The sequence below is a fragment of the Pogonomyrmex barbatus genome, unplaced genomic scaffold (genome assembly GCF_055798465.1).
Source record: "Pogonomyrmex barbatus isolate J1 unplaced genomic scaffold, ASM5579846v1 scaffold11, whole genome shotgun sequence".
In the NCBI taxonomy this organism is placed as follows: domain Eukaryota; kingdom Metazoa; phylum Arthropoda; class Insecta; order Hymenoptera; family Formicidae; genus Pogonomyrmex; species Pogonomyrmex barbatus.
In genome coordinates this window covers 7,257,981-7,284,264 of record NW_028297107.1, presented here as the reverse complement: position 1 = coordinate 7,284,264, position 26,284 = coordinate 7,257,981, and the positions used below count along the sequence as shown (strand labels likewise).

At 36.3% G+C, this 26,284-nt stretch overlaps 1 pseudogene; it reads left to right on the top strand.

Annotated features, from left to right (window-relative positions):
• The first annotated feature begins 1,015 nt into the window (after positions 1-1,015).
• On the top strand, positions 1,016-26,284 carry LOC148937757 (ATP-dependent DNA helicase PIF6-like; annotated as a pseudogene).

The following is a 26,284-nucleotide window of genomic DNA, read 5'->3' as shown; positions in this document are numbered from 1 at the left end:
TGACAATAAATCCCTTAGTCAAAATCAACATACAGTCATTATAATCATAATTAATCATAAGGATCATTTATTGGAGCAAGGCAAAGAACATTTGGAATTACAGAGCTGACTGGTAGCTCTGCACGTGCACTTTTTTAAAACATATTTGGTTTTGCAGTTGCATTTTTTATACCTCTGTGACCCTGACACGCTGTTGTAAGATGCAGCCTTTCTCAGAAAAATCAGTTTGCTATCCGCCTTTGCAGTAATAGCAGCTAAGTCTATCAGAATAGAAGAATGTGTAGAAGCAATAGGCAGAGTATAAGTGACAACAGATGAAGATAAAAGAATGTCAGTTATAGGCAGAGTACAAGCGATGAAAGATAAAGATAAAAGAATGTCAACTATGGATTCAACACACTGCTCAACGAATCATGGGCATTATATAAAATATCCGGGCCATTTGTCAAATACCTGCTCATTATACACATTGCCAAAAAAATTGGGCATTCTATACAGTGCCCAGTCATTTTACAAAACGCATTAAACACATTGACCGTAACATATATACATCTACGACTGTCTGAAATATTCGATACTACTGATTGTGATGATGGTTGGTTTGGTCAAAAGTATGTTCTTTTATTTGGAAATTTGCTTCAATTATCTCCTATACATGAAGATCCTGCTTTTATACATTTATCAGATGAAAAAATTTGTAAATATCTTGGTTCTTTAAGTGTTACTAATAGATTACTCTCTGTGGATTACTCTATGGATTATTTTATTTGACTATGATGAATTGACGATCAATATGCGTCAATAAGGAGATGAATTATTTATCATGAATTACTCTTGAAAATTCGTGTTAGTTTATTAACAAAATCTGATTATGAGATTTTCGAAAAAAGAAAAATCTGTTTTAAGGGTGAGTCTTTCGAAGCAAGAGTAAATGAATTGTGTGATTTTATTAGTAATTTGCCATCTGATTTGTTTATTGCCTACTTGTCATATATGCGACGTTCTTAACACTGCAATGTTAAATCGTATTGCTTCAAAAGAAATATTATTAATAGCTGAAGATATAATTGATTGCGTTCCATATATAAAAAAAAAGAGTGACAGATATTGACAGGTAATGATGATGACAATACTTGAACAGCTTTCAAAATAAATTATAATTAAAATTGGAGCAAAAGTTATGATAAGACGCAACATTGATGCTACTTTGGATCTTGTAAATGGTACAATAGCTACAGTCATTTCAGTTGTACAGGATACAACTACTGATTACATAGAAAAAATAAAACTTCTTTTACCATCTGGTTTGGAATTTTATTGAAAAAGTAAGCGTTTAATTCCAAGTGATGGATAGAGCATATGTTATTAGGAAATAATTTCCATTATCCTTGAGTTATGGCATCACCATTCATAAAAACCAGGGATTAAGTTTGCAAAATGCAAATAAGTCTGCAAAATATTATGGATATAGGTAACTCTATATTTAATTGCGGACAGGTTTATGTTGTTTTATCCCGAGTGACATCTCTAGATGGATTGCATTTAATTAATTTTGATCCTTTATCCATATTTGTTAGTGAAAAAGCTATTATAGAATATAATCGGCTAAAACGAATATATAATTTAGAATCAGAAATAATTGATGTTTTGAAGGAGTGTTATCGTAAAGTTAAAGATGTTTCATGGATATTATTGAAAACAATTACTTCCGTTCAAAAGTCAACTCAAAATGCGTTCTCAAAAGATATTAATTGGATTATGTATGGTTTTCAAAATATAGACAGAGTTTCATATTATGCAAATGCAGTATTACAGTGTTTATTGTATTTACATATTATCAGACAACAATTATTAAATTGCGATAAACTGGATGTATTAAATTTACTTGTACATCGATATGAATATAAAATGAACAATTTGGATACCTATGAAATATGGAAATTTTTAGGAGAGAATTTTTCAGTTGCTATTAAACAAGATCCATTCGATTTTTTTACAGCTCTCTCTACAACTTTTTACAGCTCTGTACAAAATATGATTACATAAAAAATTTAGTAAGACATCAAGTTATTGCAAATTATCGATGCAATTCATGTCGTGATACAAAAATTATTATTGAGAATAACACTATTACTTATATACTTTTAATTTCTATTAATAATATGAAAAGAAAGGTTTTAATCTTAATGATTTACTAAAAACATTTTCATCAAATTGATGTCAATCGTTTGACAATCATGTTGTGGAAGAAATGATATATTATTTAAAAATGAATTGGTTTTATCAAAGGAAATACTTATTATCCATTTAATTTTCTTTATAGGATGGAGAATTAGTAAAAATACCACATAAATTCAGTTTGTGTGCAGTACCGAAAACTAAAATACTAATAACTTGACAAGCATATACGAGGGTAGTCTGAAAAGTTTTGAACTTTGACATGAAGATGACATTACTCAAAACCATTCTAGTACTACAATAGTATATGCTTTGAATGACTTTTGTGAAAATTTCAGCCATTTTGGATGCTCAGTTGTTATTTGACAATCGTTTGTGTCAGTCGATGTCAGTTTTTTTTGAAAAATGGAAAAAATTGAATATCGTGCCGTGATTAACTTCTTACATTTGAAAGGCAATAAGCCTGCGCAAATTAAAATCGAATTGGACGCTGTTTACGGGGACTCTACCCCATCATTTGCCACCGTAAAAAGATGGGCAGTTGAATTTAAACGTGGTCGTACCAGCTTGGCTGATGATGAGCGTTCGAGACGGCCAAAAACTGCGACCACCGCTGATAACATCAAAAATGTTCACCAAATGGTACTGGACGACCATCGAATCAAGGTTAGAGAGATAGCAGAGGCTATAGGTATATCGAAAGAACGCGTTTGTCATATATTGACTGAAGAATTGGATATGCGCAAGCTATCCGCGCGTTGGGTGCCGCGCTTACTCATTTTGGAAACGAATTCGAATGAACATTTCCAAGATCTTGTTGGAGCGGTTCAAGCGAAACGAGTCAGATTTTTTGCGTCGATTCATAACTGATGAAACTTGGATCCACCATTACACTCCAGAGATAAAAGAACAGTCAAAACAGTGGACTGCAAAAGGTGAATCTGCTCCGAAAAAGGTGAAGACGGTTTCATCAGCTGGGAAGATAATGACGACTGTTTTTTGGGATAGTCACGGAATTGTGTGTATCGACTATCTTGAAAAAGGTAAAACAATAACGGGAGCGTTTTACGCATCATTACTTGATAAGCTGAAGGCAGAAATTGCAAAAAAACAGCCGCATTTGAAGAAGAAGAAAGTGTTGTTCCATCAAGATATCTGCTCATACTTCGGCGGTCGCCATAATTCACGAACTGCACTTCGAATTGATTGACCACCCACCGTATTCACCAGATCTGGCCCCCAGCGACTTTTTCCTGTTTCTTAAGCTTAAAGTTTCCCTTGGAAGATAGAGATTTTCATCGTATGAAGAGGTCATCGCATACGTAAACGCCTATTTTGCGGAACAAGACGCCAACTACTATTTGGAGGGGTTAAAGAAGTTAGAGTATCGATGGGAAAAATGTATCGACTTTAAAGGAGATTGTGTTGAAAAATAAAACTATATTTGACTGAAAAAATACTTGTTTCTATGTTAGGCTCAAAACTTTTCAGACTACCCTCGTAAGATTATAAATGTAATTTTTCATCATGGAACTTGTATCAAAAAAGGTCATAATACGAGTATATGTAGAAACGGAACATCTATCACTTGGATTGAAATTAATGATGTACAAGTTATAAAAAGCAATGGCCTAAAGGTGCTAAAGATATTTATATACTATTTTTAGAAAAAATTGTTACTAAACGTGTATATTAAGTTAGACAATATATTAAATATATTTATATTTAATAAAAATATTGTTTATATAAAGAAAATGTCAATTATATTTATTATATAAAAGATGTCAAGCATAGGCGTGCTTCTCAAACACGAAAAGATGCTTAATATTACAAAATGCATGATATTATTAAAAAATTATCTTTTTAAAAAAAGTTAAAAAAAGGATGCTAAGTATAGGAGCGCGCTTGAAAAAAAACTGTTGTACCAAGTTAAAAATAGAATGTAACTGATAATATCTTTTATTTAAGAAAAAATAGAACTTAAATTACATACATCTGTTTGTTTATCGGAGAGTCTTTTTATTGTCATACTAAATTCTAATTCTCCTAACTAAATCCTAAAATTCTCCTAACTAAATTCTAATTGTGATCAAAATAAAAAATAAAATGTAGTATCTTTAAATCTAGTATCTATAAAATGCTAGTATCTTTGTAATGATCTTTGTATTTTCATGAAACAATCTTCCTTTTCCAATTCTAATTCAAGTAGTATTAGCTATAATTCTTTTTAAAAAAAATTGTTTTTTGTTAACTTAACTCAAATGATATCATTTGTGTAAAAGATTTGATATCAATAATTGGTGCCAAGTTATAATCCTACTATAAAAATTGCATCATTTCACTAAACCCAAGTGATATGTATTATTTGTGTAAAAAATATAATAAAATAAAATAAAATCTAACTGGCAATATTATGTTAAGAAAATGAAACCTAAGTGTTATGTATCTTTGTATCTTCATTGAAGAGCCTTTTTACTGTAACTCATGTGGTAGTAGTTTAAAAAAAAAATATATTACGCAATTGTCAGATCTAATTCAATCCTAGTTAATCAAACTTAAAAATAAAATCTAAGTGATATAGTGTCTTTGTAATTTTTGAATTTTCAATGAAGAGTTTTTTATATGTGTCACAAGTGTTTTTACATAAAAATTTATTTTATTTAAATAAAATTTTATCATTTATTTTATACTGTTACTGTTGAATTCTTTGTAATAAAAATGTAGTGGAGTAAAGCAATTTTGTGATATTTAAGCTAATATAAAAGCTAAATTGGATGAGAAAAGGAAGCGTCTTAAAAAATGGTCATATGCAGACTAGAGCCGACATAGAGCAGACTAAACTGAGTTGAAAAGACCTGTACTATTTTGCGATTTTCACAATAGTTATGTTTGGCAATAGTTTTAACGAGTTATTAATGTATGAAAATAATCAAATTGCAAACGCGCGATGGGAGATGGGATCGCCCAGTGAGACACGCGTTCGTCGTCGTTAGGCACGCGTGGAGTTGTTAATTGCAAACGGCATTGGCTACGTACATTACGGACTTCATGTACGTATGCTACGCTTAGTGTGTTCCACGCGTGCCTAGCAACGGCGAATGCCTCACTGGGCGGTTTATCTCACTGCGCGCTTGCAATTTGATTATTTTCATAAATTAATAATTAACTCGTTAACTATTACGAAAATTGCAAAATAGTATAGGACTTTTGGACTCAGTTTAGTCTGCTCTATCTGCATGTGACTGCTTGGCCATTTTTTTTGAACACCCTATATGTGTATATATATATATATATATATATAATATTAATTCAGGAGTATGTCCTTGTAAGAACATGGGGTTGTTCTGAATCACTCTATATATATATATATATATATATATATATATATACATAGTGATTCAGAACAACCCCATGTTCTTGCAAGGACGTACTCCTGAATTAATTCTGAGACGATTTTTCGTCTGCGAAAATGTAGTCCGACGCTTACATTTTAAATTATAATTATAAATTATAAAAAAAAAAAGTTAACGAATAACGAGACGCGTACGAAAGGTAGGCAGAGATGACACAACTCACCGTCCGACGCAGGCGATTATTGCAGGGTGTTCGCTTCGACGTGTTTACCATACGCGACAATATGCACCTATGCGATTTCTCACTTACTTCTCTCTCTCTCTCTCTCTCTCTCTCTCTCTCTCTCTCTCTCTCTCTCTCTCTCTCTCATTCACTTATCTTGTAGAGATCTTTATGATATCTTTATACTGTTGTAGCTTGACGGATGAATTTCATTGTGGATGAACGATGCCCCATGTGACAGATTTACACCCAACACACACACACACACACACACACACACACAGAGTAATAAGCCAGGAATTTTCTTTAATAAATTCTATTTTCTTTAATAAATTGTATCGCGTATCAATACTTTCACAGTCTTTCACTGACTTGATCTCACTTGATACTCACACACTTGATCGATAGAATGACTTATTTACGAACGAATTTATTAGTTTGTTATTATCAATCACTATCGATTAATTATTTAGTGATTAAAAATAACTTGAAAGAAAAACATATTACATATAATCACAGTAATCTATCACAAGTTCTCTTTTATAAATTGTCAACATGTTCACGGATTTACTCACGCACTTGATCGATAAAATGATTTATGAACAAATCTATCGGATCACTACTATTAATCACCACTGGTTAATTATCCCGCCAATTGAAAATTATTACAAAAAACGCGTACATACACAGCGCACGTAACCCGTCACGGACTCTGCTCGATGACAACAATCAGACAGATTATGTTCTTAATGCAGTAAAGTGCATTAATTCGCCAAGTGATAATAACGATCTATCTTATCGACCTAATGTAATGTAAATCAGCTCGATAAGTCAGCCTATTATCATGATGCAGCGCGTTAATGACCGATAGTGAAACGCTTCGAACGCTTCGTAATATCAAGTAATAATAGATAAGTATAATAAGCCGATAGATAATATCGGCAGGTAATGTTCACCTGTCGAACATAATTGATTTTATTTTTTGTTGATTTTTTTTTTAATAATTTGTGAACTCGAAGAGATTGTCCCTCGAAATAAAATATTTGCCCTGAAAAGGGCAGATAAATTATTATAGAAGACTTCTTTTTTTTTCATAATAAATAAATGTTCGAAATGTTCGCCATCCATTCTGATGCAAGCTCTCATGCGTTTCAATAAATTTTCTTGAGTTTTCTCCACAACTTCGTTATCGATTGACCAAATGGCATGGTGAAGTTTGTTATTTAATTCTTCGACATTCTCGGGAAGCTGTCTGTAAATGATTTTGTAGTATCCCCACAAGAAAAAATCTAATGGATTGAGATCTGGGGATCTTGCAGGCCAACGTATCGGTCCATACCCCATCCAACGACCAGGAAATTGCTGATTTAAAAAGTCTGTGATTATTCTGGTGTTATGTGGCCTAGCACCGTCCTATTGAAATATAATTTTATTTCAGTTTAATAGTGGTATCTCTTCTAAAAAGTCCGGCAGATTTTCTGATAAAAATTCCAAATACGATGCGTTATTTAATCTTTCTGAAAGAATAACTGGACCCAATATTTTTGTACCCATAATCCCAGCTCAGACATTTAGTTTCCAACGAACTTGATAATTTCTGAATCATATCGCTCGAGGATTCTCGTCCCACATATGCATATTATGTGAATTTAAAATTCCTTCTCGTGTGAACAGCGATTCATCATTGAATATTATACAAGAAGGAAATTCTCGATCTTCGTCTACTCTTCTTAGGAAATTCTCGCAGAATCTCTTTCTCCGAGGATAGTCTTCTTGTCGCAAATGTTGCACGCGAGTATAATGATAGGCATGTAATTTTTCTTCTTTTAGTTTCTGAGTATTCTTTGGACGGTAGAAAGATAATTAGATAAGATAATTCGTGCTCTCGAGCAACGTCCTGAATATTAGTTTCAGGTTCTTGCTTAAGCACGAAGGATTGTTTCCATGTTTCGTAAATTTCTTGCAACACGATGTCTGTCAGTGTCCTTTCTTTTTGGTAACACGCTTTCATATAATCTTTGAGCCGCTTCAAGTATAACACTAGGTCTTGGATGTCTTGCTCGGTTTGAATATAATTCGACGTATCTTCTCGCAGCAACGTGATATTGCCCTTGACTCGCCAAGTAGCATGTCGTAATACTCTTCATTTGTGTAGACTGCCATATCGTTCATGTTGTCAACGATGTTTTAATAATCAAAAGAGTGAGGTATCGATATCGTCCTGACAAGAACGTCCTAAAAATCGAAAGATTGTTGATATCGTCCTGACAAGGACGTTCTAATAATCAAAGGATTATTGAGGAAGTATCGATGTCACTCTGATAAGAATGTTTTAATAATCGGAGGATTGTTGATTGAAATCTCGATGTTGTTCTGATAAGAACATTTTAATAATCGGAAAATTGTTGATTGAAGTCTCGATGTCGCTCTGAGAATGTCTTACAGTCGACGGTTTATTGATTGAAGTATCGATCGGTTCACCTTATTTATACGATGTTCGTGGAGGATCGATGTCCCCTCTCCGCCCCCTCCGTCGAATGGGACGTTGGGATCCGCGCACTTCTATCGGCGACAGACCGCGACGCAAAATTCCCAGACCTTAATCCATTAGATTTTTTCTCGTGGGAATACTGCAAGGAAATCATTTACAGACAGCTTCCCGAGAATGTCGAAGAACTAAATAACAAACTTCACCATACCATTTGGTCAATCGACAACGAAGTTATGGAGAAAACTCAAGAAAATTGATTGAAACGCATGAGAACTTGCATCAGAATGGACGGCGGACATTTCGAACATTTATTATGAAAAGAAAAGAAGTCTTTTATAATAATTTATCTGCCCTTTTCAGGGCAACCAAATATTTTATTTCGAGGGACATTCTCTTCGAGTTCACAAATTATTAAAAAAAAAAAATCAACAAAAAATCAAATCAATTATGTTCGACAGGTGGACATTATCGATATTATCTATTACTGCCGATATTATCTATCGAACTTATCTATTATTACTTGGTATTATGAAGCGTTCGAAGCGTTTCACTATCGGTCATTAACGCGCTGCATCATGATAATAGGCTGACTTATCGAGCTGATTTACATTACATTACATTAGGTCGATAAGTTAGATCGTTATTATTATCACTTGGCGAATTAATGCACTTTACTGCACTAAGAACATAATCTGTCTGATTGTTGTCATCGAGCAGAGTCCGCGACGGATTACGTGCGCTGTGTATGCTTATGTAACGCGTTTTTTGTAATAATTTTCAATTGGCGGAATAATTAATCAATAGTGATTAATAGTAGTAACCCGATAGATTTGTTCATAAATGATTTTATCGAGTGCATGAGTAAATCCGTGAACATGTTGACAATTTATAAAAGAGAACTTGTGATAGATTACTGTGATTACATGTAATCTGTATTTCTTTCTTTCAAGTCATTTTTAATCACCGAATAATTAATCGATAGTGATTGATAATAACAAACTAATAAATTCGTTCGTAAATAAGTCATTCTATCGATCAAGTGTGTAAATATCAAGTCAGTGAGACTGTGAAAGTATTGATTCGCGATACAATTTATTAAAGAAAATAGTTCCTGGCTTATTACTCTGTGTGTGTGTGTGTGTGGCGCGCGCGCGCGCGCGTGTGTGTGTGTGTGTGTGTGTGTGTGTGTGTGTTGTGTGTGTAAATCTGTCACATGGGGCATCGTTCATCCACGATGAAATTCATCCGTCAAGCTACAACGATATAAAGATATCATAGAGATCTCTACAAGATTAGTGAATGAAAAAGAGAAAGAGAGAGAGAGAGAGAGAGAGAAAGTAAGTGAGAAATCGCATAGGTGCATACTATCGCGTATGATAAACACGTCGACGCAGCGAATGCTCTGCAGTAATCGCCTGCATCGGACGATGAGTTGTGCCGTCCTTGCCTACCTTCCATACGCATCTCGTTATTCCCTAACTTTTTTCTTTTATAATTTAAAATGTAAGCGACGGACAAAATTTTCGTAGAGGAAAAATCGTCCCAGAATTAATTCAGGAATATGTCCTTGCAAGGACATGGGGTTGTTCTGAATCACCCTTATATATATATATATATATATAAGGTAGGCAGGGACGGCACAACTCATCGTCCGATGCAGGCGATTACTGCAGGGCATTCGCTGCGTCAACGTGATATATATATATATATATAAAAATATATATATATATATATTAGGTGTACAAAAAAGTTCTGAGCTTTTTTTTATAAAATTCAATCTTTATTCAAAAACAAACAAAAAAATATTAATCAGCAAAATATTCCCCGTTTGCATCAACGACCTTTTACCATCTTTCGGGTAGCTTGCGAATTCCTTGACGATAGAAGCTCACCGGCTTCGAAGCGATAAAGTCATCAATACATTTTCGTATCTCTTTAAATCTCACGAAATATGTATCAGCCAAATGATGCTACAGCGACCGGAATAGGTAGTAATCGGAAGGCGCCATGTCTGGACTATACGCCGCGTGCGGGAGAAATTCCCAGCCTAACGCAAAGATATGTTCTTGAGTCACTTTCGCAACATGTAGTCGAGCATTGTCATGAAGCAAGATCACTTTACGTCCTTAGCCAGTAAATGGCCTCTTTTCTTCTAATGCATCGCTCAAATTAGTCAATTGTTGTTGGTAGCGATCTGCCGTGATTGTTTCACCCGATTGTAACAACTCGTAATACAACACAATTTTCCAATCCCACCAGATACAGAGCAAAACCTTCTTGGTGTGGATATTGGGCTTTGGCATCGATGTCGAAGGTTGACCAGGGTCAACCCATAATTTTCTACGTTTAGGGTTATCATAAAGAATCCACTTTTCATCGCCTGTAATGATTTTGTGCAGAAAATCTTTTTTCCGGAACTTTGAAAGCAAAGTGAGTACAGTGTCACGCCGACGATTTTTGTTGTCTTCGGACAATTCATGCGGAACCCATCTGCCTTTCTTCTGAACCTTTCCCATCGTATGTAACGTACGGAAATGGTTTGCTGCGTAACGCCAAGCTGTTCTGCAAGCTCCTTTTCAGTTTGTGCAGAGTTTATAACCAGCAGTGCTTGCAATTCGTCCGTTTCAATCTTTTGAGGACGTCTAGTACGCGGTTCATCTTTAAGACTAAAATCTCCTTGGCGAAATTTTTGATACCATCTTTTACATGTAGTATGACTTACAGTGTTCTCTCCATATGCAGCACAAATCATTGCAGTGGCTTCAGCAGCATTTTTCTTCAGATGAAACGCGAAGTGGATGGAAAATCGAATATGCTCTTTTGTTATTGCCATCGTGAACACTACTGATTTTTGAGATTATGTGCATCAAACGCCAAACCGTATGGCATTTTAGAAAGCCAAATATCAACGCTTTAAAACCGCAAAAGAGTGGGAAGATATATAAAATTTAAATTGTTACTGCGGTTGTATGAAATCTAAAGCTCAGAACTTTTTTGTACACCTAATATATATACTCATACAACACAAATGATTGTTCGCCGACTAATTGTCGACTTTTTTTAATCAACTTGAAGTCGACTTGTAAAGTCGATGTTTAGCCGACTGTTTCTGTAATGATTTTTGTCGATTTACAATAAGTCGACTTAAAGTCAACTATTTTCGAGGATATTAAAGTCGACTTTTTATGTTAGACTTTTAGTCGATTAATATTGTCAAATTTATGTTCATTTTTAATTATACAGATGTGTTATTAAATTATAAGAATTGTAATTTGATATTTATATTTGAGAATTGTAATTTGATATTTATATTTGAGCCAAGTCAATATTGCGAGTGTTAAGTGGCACCATTAAGCGCTAGTATAATTCTTTCTGAGTTGTTCGATTTCTATCCGGCGTTCACATTAGATTATATGGCAACGCAACGCGCGATATAGTAAAACTCGATGTGACTAGTGATATAATCCAAGATAATTCTCTTTTGTTTCTTGAGGTTACGTTATAAAAATTGTAAAATTAATAAAGCAATATTATCTTTTTTTTTGTTACTCTTTGATGAACGTTGTCGTAAATTAATATTACAATTTTATATTTTTTTCACATCTATGTAAAAAAATATTTGCTATTTAACTTTCAATCTGCTTTTACAGAACAGAAGAAAAAGTTCAAAGGAACAATTGCGATTTTCTGCTCTGGTGCCTGCGCTGTCTTCTCTGTTCAGAGGTAAATGCTTTCATAAATTAACACTATAATTTTATGTTCTTTTTATATCTATGCAAAAAATGTTTTATTTAATTTTAAATTTGCTTTTACAGAACAGATTTGAAGGACCGATTACGACTTTCTGCTTTCTGGTGCCTGCGCTGTCTTCTCTGTCTATTTGAAAGTTCCATAATGTAAAAGTTTATGTTTGTAATGTTGACATTTGAAATGTTTCATATTTTATTAGGTGTACAAAAAAGTTCTGAGCTTTAGATTTCATACAACCGAAATAACAATTTAAATTTTATATGTCTTCCCGCCCTTTTGCGGTTTTAAAGCGTTGACATTTGGCCTTCTAAAATGCCATACGGTTTGGCGTTTGATGCACATAACCTCAAAAATCAGTAGTGTTCACGATGACAATAACAAAAGAGCATATTCGATTTTCCATCCACTTCGCGTTTCATCTGAAGAAAAATCCTGCTGAAGCCACTGCAATGATTTGTGCTGCATATGGAGAGAACGCTGTAAGTCATCCTACATGTAAAAGATGGTATCAAAAATTTCGCCAAAGAGATTTCAGTCTTGAAGATGAACCGCGTGCTGGACGCCCTCAAAAGATTGAAATGGACGAATTGCAAGCACTGCTGGATATAAACTCTGTGCAAACTGAAAAGGAGTTTGCAGAACAGCTTGGCGTTACGCAGCAAACCATTTCCATACGTTTACATACGATGGGAAAGGTTCAGAAGGAAGGCAGATGGGTTCCGCATGAATTTCCGAAGACAACAAAAATCGTCGGCGACTGCACTCACTTTGCTTTCAAAGTTCCGGAAAAAAGATTTTCTGCACAAAATCATTACAGGCGATGAAAAGTGGATTCTTTATGATAACCCTAAACGTAGAAAATCATGGGTCGACCTTCGACATCGATGCCAAAGCCCAATATCCATGTTAAGAAGGTTTTGCTCTGTATCTGGTAGGATTGGAAAAGTGTATTGTATTACGAGTTGTTACAACCGGGTGAAACAATCATGGCAGATCGCTACCAACAACAATTGACCAATTTGAGTGATGCATTAGAAAAAAAGAGATCATTTATTGGCCAAGGATGTCGTAAAGTGATCTTGTTTCATGACAATGCTCGACCACATGTTGCGAAAGCGACTCAGGAACATATCTTTGCGTTCGGCTGAGAACTTCTCCCGCACGCGGCATATAGCTCAAACATGGCGCCTTCCGATTACTATCTATTCCGGTCGCTGCAGCATCATTTGACTGATACACATTTCGTGAGATTTGAAGAGATACGAAAATGCATTGATGACTTTATCGCTTCGAAGCCGGTGAGCTTCTATCGTCAAGGAATTCGCAAGCTACCCGAAAGATGGCAAAAGGTCGTTGATGCAAACGGGGAATATTTCGCTGATTAATATTTTTTTGTTTGTTTTTGAATAAAGATTGAATTTTACAGAAAAAAGCTCAGAACTTTTTTGTACACCTAATACATGCTGCCTACAGTGATAACAGTCGATGTACATCTTGTTTGCAATAACAATTTGTAACATTACCCGCAGTGTAATATAGTATTTTGTAGTGTGTGTGAAACTGCGTGTAAATGTCGCCAGAACGCGGGCGATTTAAGATGCAAAACGTATGTCTCTGCTGTCATGCAATTTGCACAAAATGTAACGTCATTCGAGATTTGAACATACCATGCGGATAAACAATATAATTAGCATCAAATTATATATTAAGCATCGAATTTAGATTCAAATAATCTCGATAATACGGGGATACGTAAATGTCTTGTGCTCGCTCGAGTGGAGGAGAATTCTCAGGAATGGGTATTGCTCGCTCATGCGCTCGCCTATGGCGTATTCTCGTTGTCGTGGCGGTTCCAAGTTTTCGTATGTCCTCCTGGGTCGCTCTTCTGGTTGCGTCGTGGCGTTGCGTCTATGATTAGTTGACTGCGGTTTCATCTCCATGTATTCCGACGATTCAGGATTGTTCGGACTTCCCGTTGCGGCGGCGGAGACAGATGGTATTCCTCCTGATAGGGCCCGTTTGACATTGCGATTGATCACCAATCACTCATAGCATTTGAACAGAGAAAAACCTCTAGGCACCGGCCGTTGTAAGTAGCTGTGGTCAATCAACATGGTCAAACGAGAACGCTCCCGTTCCTCCTCGGTACCCGAGTCATCCCGGCGGCAGATCAGTTGGTAGTCGTGACAGATTCCCAGCAGCGTCGAGCCTCATCTATTTTATTCAGTAGCTCCCGAATGAGATCTGAAATTGAGGTGATTATGGAAAGTTTTCGGGGCGGGGGGGGGGATGGCCTCGTATTCCTGCCTGGGAAGTTGTACGGGTTCTTTTGTATAAACTTCGGGATCGGTTGGTCGGACGTCCATTCCCGGCTCAACATCTTTCTGAAAATGAAGTTTCTCCATTCGTTATTGGATGGCCACAGGATAGATCTTGTGTGTATGACCGATTGACTCGAAAGTTTTGATCCATGAGGATATCCGCACTGAGATGTAATCGTCCAAGCACATGATGCCAACGTTGTCTTTCTGTTTATACGCTTCTGCATCAGCTCTTACGATTCTCCAGGATTGATCCTTCGATTACTGTAAACGAGAAACCAAAGAATTAGCAGCGATATACCTTACCCAATAGTTTAGGACTTACGATTTTATTTTATTATATTCTCCTTTCCTTGTGATTGTCTTCGGTATTATTCTCTGGCGATAGCTCCTCCAACTGACTTGAAAGATGCTCGGCACCAGCATTTTTATTTTCAACCGAAGGTAAGAGGGAGATTCTTTATTCTTTTGTCTTTTAAGACAGGATCATCTGTATACTCAGGGCATTGCATCACAGATCCAAAAATTTCTGCATGCCAAGGACAGAGCGAGCAAGAGTATCCCAAGTTATAATATTCGAATATACCCAAGTTCGATATAGTGTCGCATATAGCATGCAGCTGCACTATACACGGTGAAGCGTGAGTTTTGCAACTTCCTTTCTTTGATTTAGCGTGCTTTTTCTTAATATCGTTAAATAATGCCTCTATATTGCTATGGTTGGTTATCCAGATTTCATGCGCAGCTTCTGTGAAATTATTTTATATTCCTTTTGAATGGGCTTATATAATTGAAGACTTATATAATTGAATTGAAAATGCTCAAATTATTCGTGGAGATGAAATGTTAAGTGAATGTTATAGTCTAGTAGTTTAGATAACTCATAGCGGCAGTTCTCGCTTTAATTTTGCATCCTTATTGCACGGAAATTATTCCAGCATTGTTAATTTCAAATTGCTTGTTGTATGACAATATAGCAATTTAGTCGTACAGTTTCTTTTTCCATAGTAGAGTAAATCCAATTTCCTGGAGTAGTCGAAGCTTTCCAATATGTGTCTTGAAGTTTCATTTAATTAAGTTTCATTTAATTAATTAATTTTTATTTTGCATTTGTTAGGCTTTATGATTTTATTTAATAAAATCTCCACGTCGCAGTTTGCCTTATCTTTTTCAAAGGAAACGTAGCTGGGCTAAAGATACTGTCGGATGCGCATTCTTCTAGCTCACCTTGACGGAATTCGTAGAAGTTATCGGCGTCTTTATTTAATCCTATGTGCGCTACCTCAGTTTTAAATGTTGCAAATTTCGTTGTGTCAAAGGATTGTCTAACAGGCAATGGTATTGATTTAATAAGTTTATATTTTTCAGATGTTAGTAGCGGAATGTGCAAAATATAAATGAGACGCTTTTGTAAATATGCAATATGCAGAATGGAGATTTTTATTAAACGATCGATTCTTTTTTCATTAATAGCTATAGGAAATTCATGTGGTATTTGTTTTTGAATATGTTTGGAATTTTTTATTAAATAGTGTGGCGATATTATTCGTGAGTCTATTATCCTTGTTTGCCAAACAGTATTCCGTCTATTAAAATATTCAAATCAATCTTGTGCTTCAGGATTGCTATCTTGCTCACGTTCAATGTTGTCATTGACTTTATTTCGGATAATTACGTCAGTTACATTAACATATTTTTCATCTATGTATTGTCAAAGATCGGTTAACTGCGTTCTTATTTTTGGAGTCACATTGTACAGTTCTCCGAAACGTAAACGTGTTGTGATTATCTAATTAATGAGTAGCATTGCAAGATCGTTAGTTTTGTTCTCCATATGTTCTATCACGTTATTAATATAATGAAGATCTTCTACGATTCGAGTTCCAAATAAAACTTTACTCAATTGCCCAATGAATTCTAGGGGAGCTCTTTTCATCCGAGGTCCTATGAACAATTCGCAGATATGAGATTGATATTGTTTCATTTTATTAATTTTTCTTGTCAATTTTACGAGTTGCTTTCAACTACTACATGTCTATGGAATTTGGTCGTGTTGTTGTTTTGCTCGCGTTGAAGCTCTTCTAACGCGCTTATGACGTCTAAATCAATGTACATTATCATTTTCCAGGAAATATCTGACGTGCGCATCTCGCTTAACCCTTCATAGAATATTCCCGGATTATTTCTTAATTTATTATTGAATATTCTTCGTCATGCCTGATCTGGAATACGAGCTTTGTTTTATTTACATGTATAATTTGGATTTTATTTTGAGAGATTAAGATCTTTAGATTATTATTTTCTAGGACTTCTACAATTTCATATAGGCCAGTATATTCGTCATCGAATTTATGACTTTTTTTTGTTTTAATAAATAAATAAAATCTCCTTTGTATCTTTGCGTTTTTAGTTTCCTATCACAGTAATATTTATAACGTTCTTTAGCGTTGCCCTAATTTGATGCCGCTAATTTCCTTAAATCAGTTAATTTATCAATTAATTCATTTACATAATCATTATAAGTTTCAAGAGCGTCATTAGTTTCTATTTGAGAGGGTAAACGCGCTATTTTATCAAATAATTCGTAAGGGATAAATTTTGTTCCTTTATGTACTTTAGTATTATATGAGAACATAGCATGCTCGAGCCAATTATTCCAATCTCGCTCGTTGATAATAATAATGCTTTAGATATTCGGTAAATACGTGATGACTTCATTCTATCGAACCATTTGATTGTGGATGAAAGGCGGATGTACGATATTGTTTAATTTTAAAATATTTTGTGAATTTTTTCATTATAGAACTTGTAAAATTTGAATCTCGATCCATCAAAATTACTTTCAGACTACTGAATTGACAAATAAAATGTCGAGTAAATGCCTTTGCAATTTCTTCCAAATTTGCCTGCACGAGAGATACGGTAACAGAATATTTTGTTAATAAATCTTGAATAATTAAAATATACTCATTGCCATTTTTTGTTACAGATAATGCCCTAAAATATCCATTGAAACTTTATTAAACGCATCAATAGGCATATCGGTTGTTATCATCGGCTGCTTTACGCGTAATTATTTCTTTTGGCAACTGTTGCAAGCCTGAATATAATTTTCAATTTGTTTCTTCATATTTTCCCAATAATATTTGTGACGTCACTGTCTTTACGACTTCGAAAAGGGCGAGCGAAAAAACTCGACGCGTTGTGAATCGGACCATACATAATCGAGAAAACGGCCGACGTAAATTATAAAATAAAGGCGGGCCGCTGAATAATAAATTTACACGCGAATCGATTAAAAGCTTTCGTCGAAAATTAAGAAAGTAAAAATAAAACTAGATAATAAAAAGAAAATGTTGAGCCTTACCAATACGAAGAACAACTATAAAATCCAAAGTATAGTCCACAATAAAAAAAACTACACACTAAGAGTAAAAATAATTACATAAAACTAAGTAATTAAAACTAACACACACACACACACACACACACACACACACACACACACACACACACACACACACACGCACGCACGCACACGTTACGATTAATGTAAAATCATTAGTCAACTTGAGAAAATTCATTGTCCCATCCGGGCGAGGAAAGAAAGACTGTAGTTGTCAACTTTTCCACATCGGATTCATCGGAAGAGTTCGCGGCCAACCACACCACAAAACGTCGAAATTTAATCTCGTTTTCCGACTCTCCGCGTTCGGACTCGCTTCCGTTTCCCTCGTGATCTCCCTCACCTTCGAGACTAAGACCCTCTACATGAGCCAACTGATTATTTGATAGAACCTCTGAAAGCGCGGACGAAGCTGACTGTTCCTCACTATCAAGAGAAGCGGAAGTGGAGAGGGCCCGGAAGATTTGAGTTAAAACGATTCCCACGATAAATATTAAAATATTCGCGCCAGCGCGCCTCCTCCGCCGCGTTCACAAATTCTCCCGTATACGAGCTATCACGAATAGTCATAAAAGGGATAAATATAATGTTCCAAACGAACGATCCGGATCTAGAAACGCACCGAGCAACTCTCGGGTGACTGCATAAATCACGTATTATCGGATAATCCTCCATCACAAGATTAGGATCACGCGGACACATCCTTACGGTTAAGAAGACAACACGAGACTAATATAATATGAAATAAAAAGTAAGCAGAAAGCGGTCATAAAGAAGATATCGCGAAATTAGAGAAAGAAAGAGGGGAAAAAAGATAGGCATTGTGAAAAAGCAAACGGAAAAGGTTCAAAGAAGACTCTTTAGTTGAGAAAGCAAAATAAGAATAAAGCAATAATATCCGAAAAAGCAGATAAAAAAAACACGTCCATTCTCGACCGCAAAAACTCTTCGTAGAGAATAAAAATTTTATTTTAATGAATCATGCGAGCAAATCGATTAAAAAAAGTACTTATTAAAACCAATAAATAAAAATAAAAACAAAAAGGAAGACTCACCGGGAGAGTTCCGGAGAAACGCCCATGTAAATATCTAAAAATCAATCACTAACTAAACTAAATCACTAAAGAAGATCATAAAAACTGATCATTACACTAAAACTTAAACTAAAAATAATAATTATACAAATTGTTTCGGACTAGCCCCCGGGAGGACATTCCCCCATTTCTTCAAAATGTCCACCGGATCATTCTTCACATTAGCTTCCGCATCATCCATATCTTCTGGAGGCATACTACATACTAAGTAACTCAAAAAATTTGATCGACCACAGAGGTTCTATGGGTTCAGCATCCGGATCGTTAGAAAGATACAAATGAACTCCTCGTCAAATTGAAAGGCACCATTATTGTAAAAACTATTAATGATCCATATCCATTCTTGTATGCGACGAAAATATGCGCCCGAATTGCTGAATCATTCAGAAATTCGTCTAATGCGACATAATTCTCATCCGGGATTATAAAATCTGGAGGTTTAATGATCTTCATCATTAAACAAAACTTCAGACGACACGTCGCGTTCAGACCATTCTCGAGTGATCCCATGTTAACGCGGAAAAGACGTTTTAAAAACTGCCAATGTGCAGTCACAAGCTTTATTGCGAAAGATGAAATACTAAAAAACTCACAGGAAGCAACTAACACTAATATAATAATAAAAAATACTAACACTAATAATAAAAATAATAAAAAAAAGCAAGTGATATGTTGAAAAAGACACCGCAAAGTCAAAAAATAGATCCTAAAAATCTAAAAGAGATAAGAAAGCAAAATATGAATTAATATATGAGGAATTAAAAGATTATACGCATCAGCTCAGACACTTCAATAACAAAAATTCTTTTTTCTCTTCTTCTCTTTTTCTTCTAAGAAATAAAAAAAAATTTTATTATAATTACAGAATAAATTTGTAGGTCATCTATGAGTCTGTGGAGAAAAACCACTATTTGAAATAAAAAATTTTAAACATCATCCCGAAATATATTTCGAAGAGATAGGAAAAATATATCGAGTCATTCTAGAAAATAGTTATAAGAATAGATATCTCACTAATTGAAAAACGAGCGAAACAATTGGAAGAATATAGTATATACTTAAAACGCAAAACGTATTTACTATGTGAGCATATACAAATAAATGGTCGTGTACAAACTATAATACTATAATAGAAAATAATTACCAACGACTAAATACTTAATGAAAAGAATAAATTCTTTATATAAAACATAAAATACAAAAACAAAACAAGGACTGATCGACGGAATAGGAATAATTGTCAAGACATTATTCGGAACAATGGACAATGATGACAGAAAATTATCAATCAATAAACTGTCAAATATCCTACACGACAAACAACAAGCGACGCAACATAATAAAAAATCAAATAAATATTATAAACGCGACAATAGCGCACATAAACAAGAAAAAATAATCCAAAATAACGAAAACGTTCAAAAAAATTAGAAACTACGATAACAACAGAAATAAGTCGCGAAAATATGAATGAGCATTTTATAATTATAAATACAGCCCTCGCCGAGTTGACATAACACGCAGAAAATACACTAGAATATCTAATTGCGATTAAGAATGGAATATTACACCTGCTTAATATCATTAGAGGAAATATTAGAAAACTTCAAAGAAACAACAACGCAAATACCTTAAGGACTATTCTTCCATTTAAAATAAGAGAAGAGGACTGGGCTATAATAGAAAAAGTACCAACTATGAGCGCACATTGTGACAACACAGACGTTTACACAATACTACATTTCCCACTGATTTCACTTCAAACATACAAAATATTAAACATTATACCATTATCCATACTATATAAACAAAACATGTTTGCATAGTGATTAATAATCCGTCAATAGCTCTAGACACTGACAGGCACACATACATAAGACTGACGCAAGAAAAGTTAAGACGATGCAAAGAAATTAATTCAAATTATTCATGTGAAAATTTTCGCATGAATAACATTAAAACTGATTCATTATGCGAAAAGACATATACATAGAAACCGACATTACAAAAATTGTAAAGTTAAATATATAATAATAAAAAATAGTATATGGATAGCCTTAAATAACTTACATTCATGGTTATACTCCACACCAACAAAACAAACCATTACAATTGTATGTAAAAATAACATTGAAACGCGTAGAATTATTGCAAATCCTTTCCATATTATAAATTCATAAAGGAATCGGAAGGATTTATCTTAAGTGATATGCATCCGATACTAAAACAGAGGTTAACCGAGTGGTCAGATCTTTGGATATTATCTCTTATCTCACATTCGGATACATTCTGTTCTTTCCAAAAAAATATACATATACATATTCTCTTTCGATGCATTCCCGACCTTTATTTTATCGATTTTTGATCGTGAAAATGCACGCCATTTTTACGTACATTGACTCTTGAATTAAATAATGTGGCACTACTAGGGTACCTTTAGAGAGTTTCAGATTAACTGATAACTGATTGCTGATAATAATGCCTGGTGGGAGTAAAATGCATCGGGATCTTATTGAAGGCTGAATAGGCGTTGGCAGAATTTTTCTTTCTTTTGATTGGCATTCCGTATCGTGACCCTCAAAGCTATTTTATAAGATTTGATTGTTGATGGTAGAAAAGAGAGAAAGTGTATATGTTTCTAATGTTGGAACTGCTTATAGTTAAGCTTAATTAAAACGGAATTGCAACGATTCTTCCTGAAAGGTACTACCTACTGCTAGTGCATTTCGCATTATCTTATGATTACATTTATTAATTTCGACAGAAGGATAAATATTTATCGCGACTATTTGTTCAATCTGTGCATATCCTAGGTTTATGAGAGCGTCTCGAAGATTCAGCCTCCTATGATCGTTCTCGTGTGATAAAACTAGCTTAACGAGTGTGGCCCCATTCTTCAGGGTGTATTATTTTTAATTATCCCTCTTGTCCTTTTATAAGGATTACGCACATACCTTGATCTTTTTGGACCATATTCGGGTTGACACTGTCGGGCCTGATAAGTTAGCCCACAGCAAGAACTTGCCACGGTAATGCCTGGAAGCGATCTTCTAGGATGTATAACTCGTTGAATCGCCGCCATACTTCCCATACGTCCCTCGTCCCTGAGAGTTATTTGGACAATTCCTTGAATCCGCCCAATCGCTGTTATTATGCCTCGATGCTATACGTCGCCATCCTTGATTACGGCCAAGTTTATTTTCATTAAGTGTGGCTAACAAATGAGGATACTTGACTTCCGATTTATTCGGAATCCAAGTTCTTCCATTAGTTCTTTTAGGTTCGGTTCCCCATTTTTGAGTCGTACCAAAAAGGGATGCAGCGATTCTACTCGAAGTACCTTGCAGTTAAAGTGCCCACGGGTCAAACAGCATCGACGACGTTAGATTTCATTCTTCGACTAAACATTCCGTCTGACTGTTTGTAGTAATATCAAATTTGCTCATTAATGCTAGGTTTTCGGGGCGCAATTTTTTAGATTCGGACGCTTTGCAAATGGTTCTTCCGTAATTGAGGTCTCTTCTAAGGGAAAGGCAACGGATTTCGGAGCAGGGGTTTCTTGCTGGAGTAAAAGTATAGGTTCTGGTTAATCTTTTTAGGATTACCGCTACTCTCTAGACCAAGCTTATAGAGATCATCTACTTTAGCCTTGTCGGTCTTAAACTTCGTAGCCATTTCCTCCCGAGATCGCTTTGCATCCCGGACGAGCCCCAAAATTTAAGACCCATGTCTGTTACGTCCATCTTGGATAAGTTCTTATGAATTGTTGGGGATAGAAGGACGCATCAAATGCTGCTATTGTTTTCACTCGCGAGTTGAAGCTCATGACCCAAGCATACAATTATCGTCCAGGAGTACAGATCAACGTGCTGTCCACACTATGACTCCGACTCTGAGACGTGTGCCCGTCGGTTCGTTTTCGGGTCAGAGAATGTAATCTCTTTTACTCAGGATAGGCCTCAGTGTGACTCCTAGAATTTGAGGGAACGAGGAAGAGGTTCAAATAACAAGAAACGTTTAAATATTATGTCTACATTTAATTAATGAAAGAAAATCTTACAAATAATTTTTTATTTGTATACATCAAACAACGTCTACATTTAATTAATGAAAGAAGAGAGTCACAGAATGATTTTTTTTTAATGTGTACATCAGACAAAGTCTACATTTAATTGAAGAATAATACAATTGAGTACAAAAATATTATAAAGGATTTTTTATGATTATATTAGTGCAAACATTATCCCGTATTTTGCAATTACATTTATCTTACATTTAAATTTATATGTATATATCGGGTTGGCAAATAAGTTCGTTCAGTTTTTTATAACAGAATAAGTAGGCAAACAAGGGGGAACCATATCCCTGGGAATGAGAGGGAGGTGCAGGAGAGGGGGTCCGAGAAACCCCGGAAGATTCGCATCCGGGCGGAAGTGGATCCCCCTAGCGGCCGTCGAAGTAATTTTTTCTCCTCGGTCGGTAAAGATGGTTGGGGATGGTTTCTCCCTGATGATCGGGAGGGGGTGATTTTCCCTGCTGTTGCTTTTTTGGGGGATGGCTTTTTTCGCTGGCGCACGTTTCGGTATCGGCTACGGGAGTCTGGCGAGAGGATGTCGCGCGTCCTGTTTTTTAGGATGCCACAGTTAGGCGCGTCTTCTCGACATCTTCTACGGGGTTTTCGCTCGACCTGTTTTTTTTTGTACGGGATCTGGTGACAGGAAGACGCCCGTCCTGTGTCTCGGCGTCTTCCGCTTTGCACGTCTCGAAAGGATGCCGCGATTTAACGTATCTTCGACGCTGTCTCGGAGTATATATCTACTTGCGAGGAGCATTTTTTTTTATTGTTAAGAATGTGATATATGAAAGAATTCGCGCGTAACGGCAATTCGTCTTTGAGCGAGAGTGACGATTCGCTTCTATGCGCGTTCGACATTGTAGTGTATCGCGATCTCGACGGCGATATCAATGGTGACGATCGTTGCGAATCGGTTACTGGTACGATAGTTTAGAGTGTCGCGAGACTATCGCGCCTAGTAACGATTAGGAGTGGATCGCGGTGAGAGAGGATGTTCGCTGGAACATATCACCTGCGAGAGATCGGTATAGACATCCCGAGAAACTGTGGATCGAAACGTTGCTCGCGCTGAGCGATAGAGCGATGATCTACGAGAAAATAGCGAGAGAGAGAAAGATAGAAACTTGAGACATCAAATTCGTCGTTCCTACGGACGGTCGGAGTAATACCGTGTGTCGCGTTATCCCGGCATTCAGGGTGACGATATGGAGAAGAGGCGCGGTCTTCTCGAGCGCGTTGCGGGAGTTGAAGGGGTGTGCGCCTATCGCGTTTGGAAATGGGAGTGCGTCGAGTGTCTCGAAGTTTTAAGAGACAAGTGCAAGAAGTAGAGTCGATCCTACGGTTACTGGAACGATAAATTCTCTGGTCTCTCGAATAGCGCAGTTGGAGGGTGCGAGACTCGTTTTGAATCGACGTTTCGATTACTCAGGATATGACAGTTCGAAGGGATTCGAATGAGTGGATATCGAGATGGCCTTTGCGAATCGCATACAAATGGATGCGGTGATAAACATCGAGTACTTCGAACTTCGGCGGTTTCTCGAGGACGCAAGAGACACAGTGCTCAAGCGTCAAGTACGCGTCAATCTCGATATACATCTCGATATACGTGTTTAAAAGTCAACATCGTGTTTCACGGGGAGTTCATTGCGAATAATAAGAGCGCTGTTAAGAACATTCGCACGAGGAATTGTCAATTATTCGGTATGTCTGATCTACGAGAATGTACGACAGAGACGTTATGGATGTTATTTTGACGTCGCTGGAGGAATTTTAGGAACGCGACAGCGATTGGGTATTATTTCTGATATTAAATTTGATGATCAATGTGAACAAGTGTAATCCTATGCAAGCTGGATGTTAGATGTCACTTCCTCCAGAGATAAGAAATAGGAGAGCCGTGATCAACGTACGTTCAAACGACAACGCGTGTTTCGCGATGGTCGCTCTGTATCTCGTCGATCTATAGGAGAGACTTTCGTTGTTCCTCACTATTCGATGGTATTGAATTTCGATGGTATTGAGTTTCCTATGACGCTACGCTACGACAAATCGCTAGATTCGAGCGTCTTAACGATTTGTCTATCAATGTATTTGCCATTCGAGAGAAAAGGGAGAGGAACGGTATTATGGTCGTTCCTTTGTTGCTCAGGGAAGGGAGGAATAAGAAGCCTATGCACGTGAATTTACTTTATCGAACGAGTGGTGCGGCGATAACGTCGGTCATGGTATGAATAAAGCACTTGTCTCAACTGTCGGAATCCCAAATAAACAGGCATAAGAAGAGAAAGTACATATGCGATCAGTAAGTATAAGAGAGAGACTATACTTATCGCGAGATAAATTTTATATTAATTATAGATCGTTTTTTTATGTCTGCATTACTTTTATTTGAATGAGAAATTGATCGCGCATAATGTCGAGTGCGGAAGAACGAACGGCTACGCCGTTATTCTTCCGAGCGAGGAAGACAAGTGGCTTTCTTTCCGCAATCCGCTTTCCGATAGAAAGGAGAGATTCCGATTCGTCGTGTACGCAGATCTGCGTTTTAGAAAAGGGAGATGATGCGCGGGGAATCTCGACAATAGATTCACCTATCAACATCACAAGGCGTTCAGCGTCGGATATTATTTGCGTAGCTCGTACAACGGAATAGTATCCGCGTATAGATCTCATTGCGGCGACAACTGCGTCTTCGTCGAAGAGCTGCGCGTTCTTGCATGTCGCGTTAGGAAGGTTCTCTGCGCGAGCATACCGATATCGGAACTCACGCCGGACGAGTGGAGCGCTTTTTAAAGGGCGACAAATTGTCACGTGTATGGAAGGATATTTGGGCCGCATGACGTTCGCGTCATTGTCATCTTACCGGACGTTACAGAGGACCCGCGCATACGAGCTGCAATTTGAATTATCAGAACGCGTTTGTTATTTCCGTTTTTTTTCACAATCTATCTGATTACGACGCGCATTTTATTATCAAGGATGTAGCGAATGCTTTCGAGGGTAGAGTCGACTTGTTACCACTAATTAAAGAGAATTACATCGCCTTTTCGAAAACCGTCAACGATTCGGCGTACGGCAAATGAAAAAAACTGCGTTAGCTACATTTCGTAGATTCGTTTAAGTTTCTCAATGCCAGTCTCGAGAAATTAGCTCCGTATCTAGATCAGAAAAAATTAATCGCGAAAATTAATTCAAATTTTCCGGTCTCGTCGCAGAGTATTTCGAATTGCTTATGCGCAAGGACGTATTTCCGACGAGTATGTCGACAGCGTTGATAAACTATTAAAGACCAAGTTACGGCCGATCGAAGCTTTTCATAGTTCTTTAACTGACGAAACCGTGAGCGCTAACGATTACGGATACGCGCGAAGGGTATGGGTCTTCGCGTGA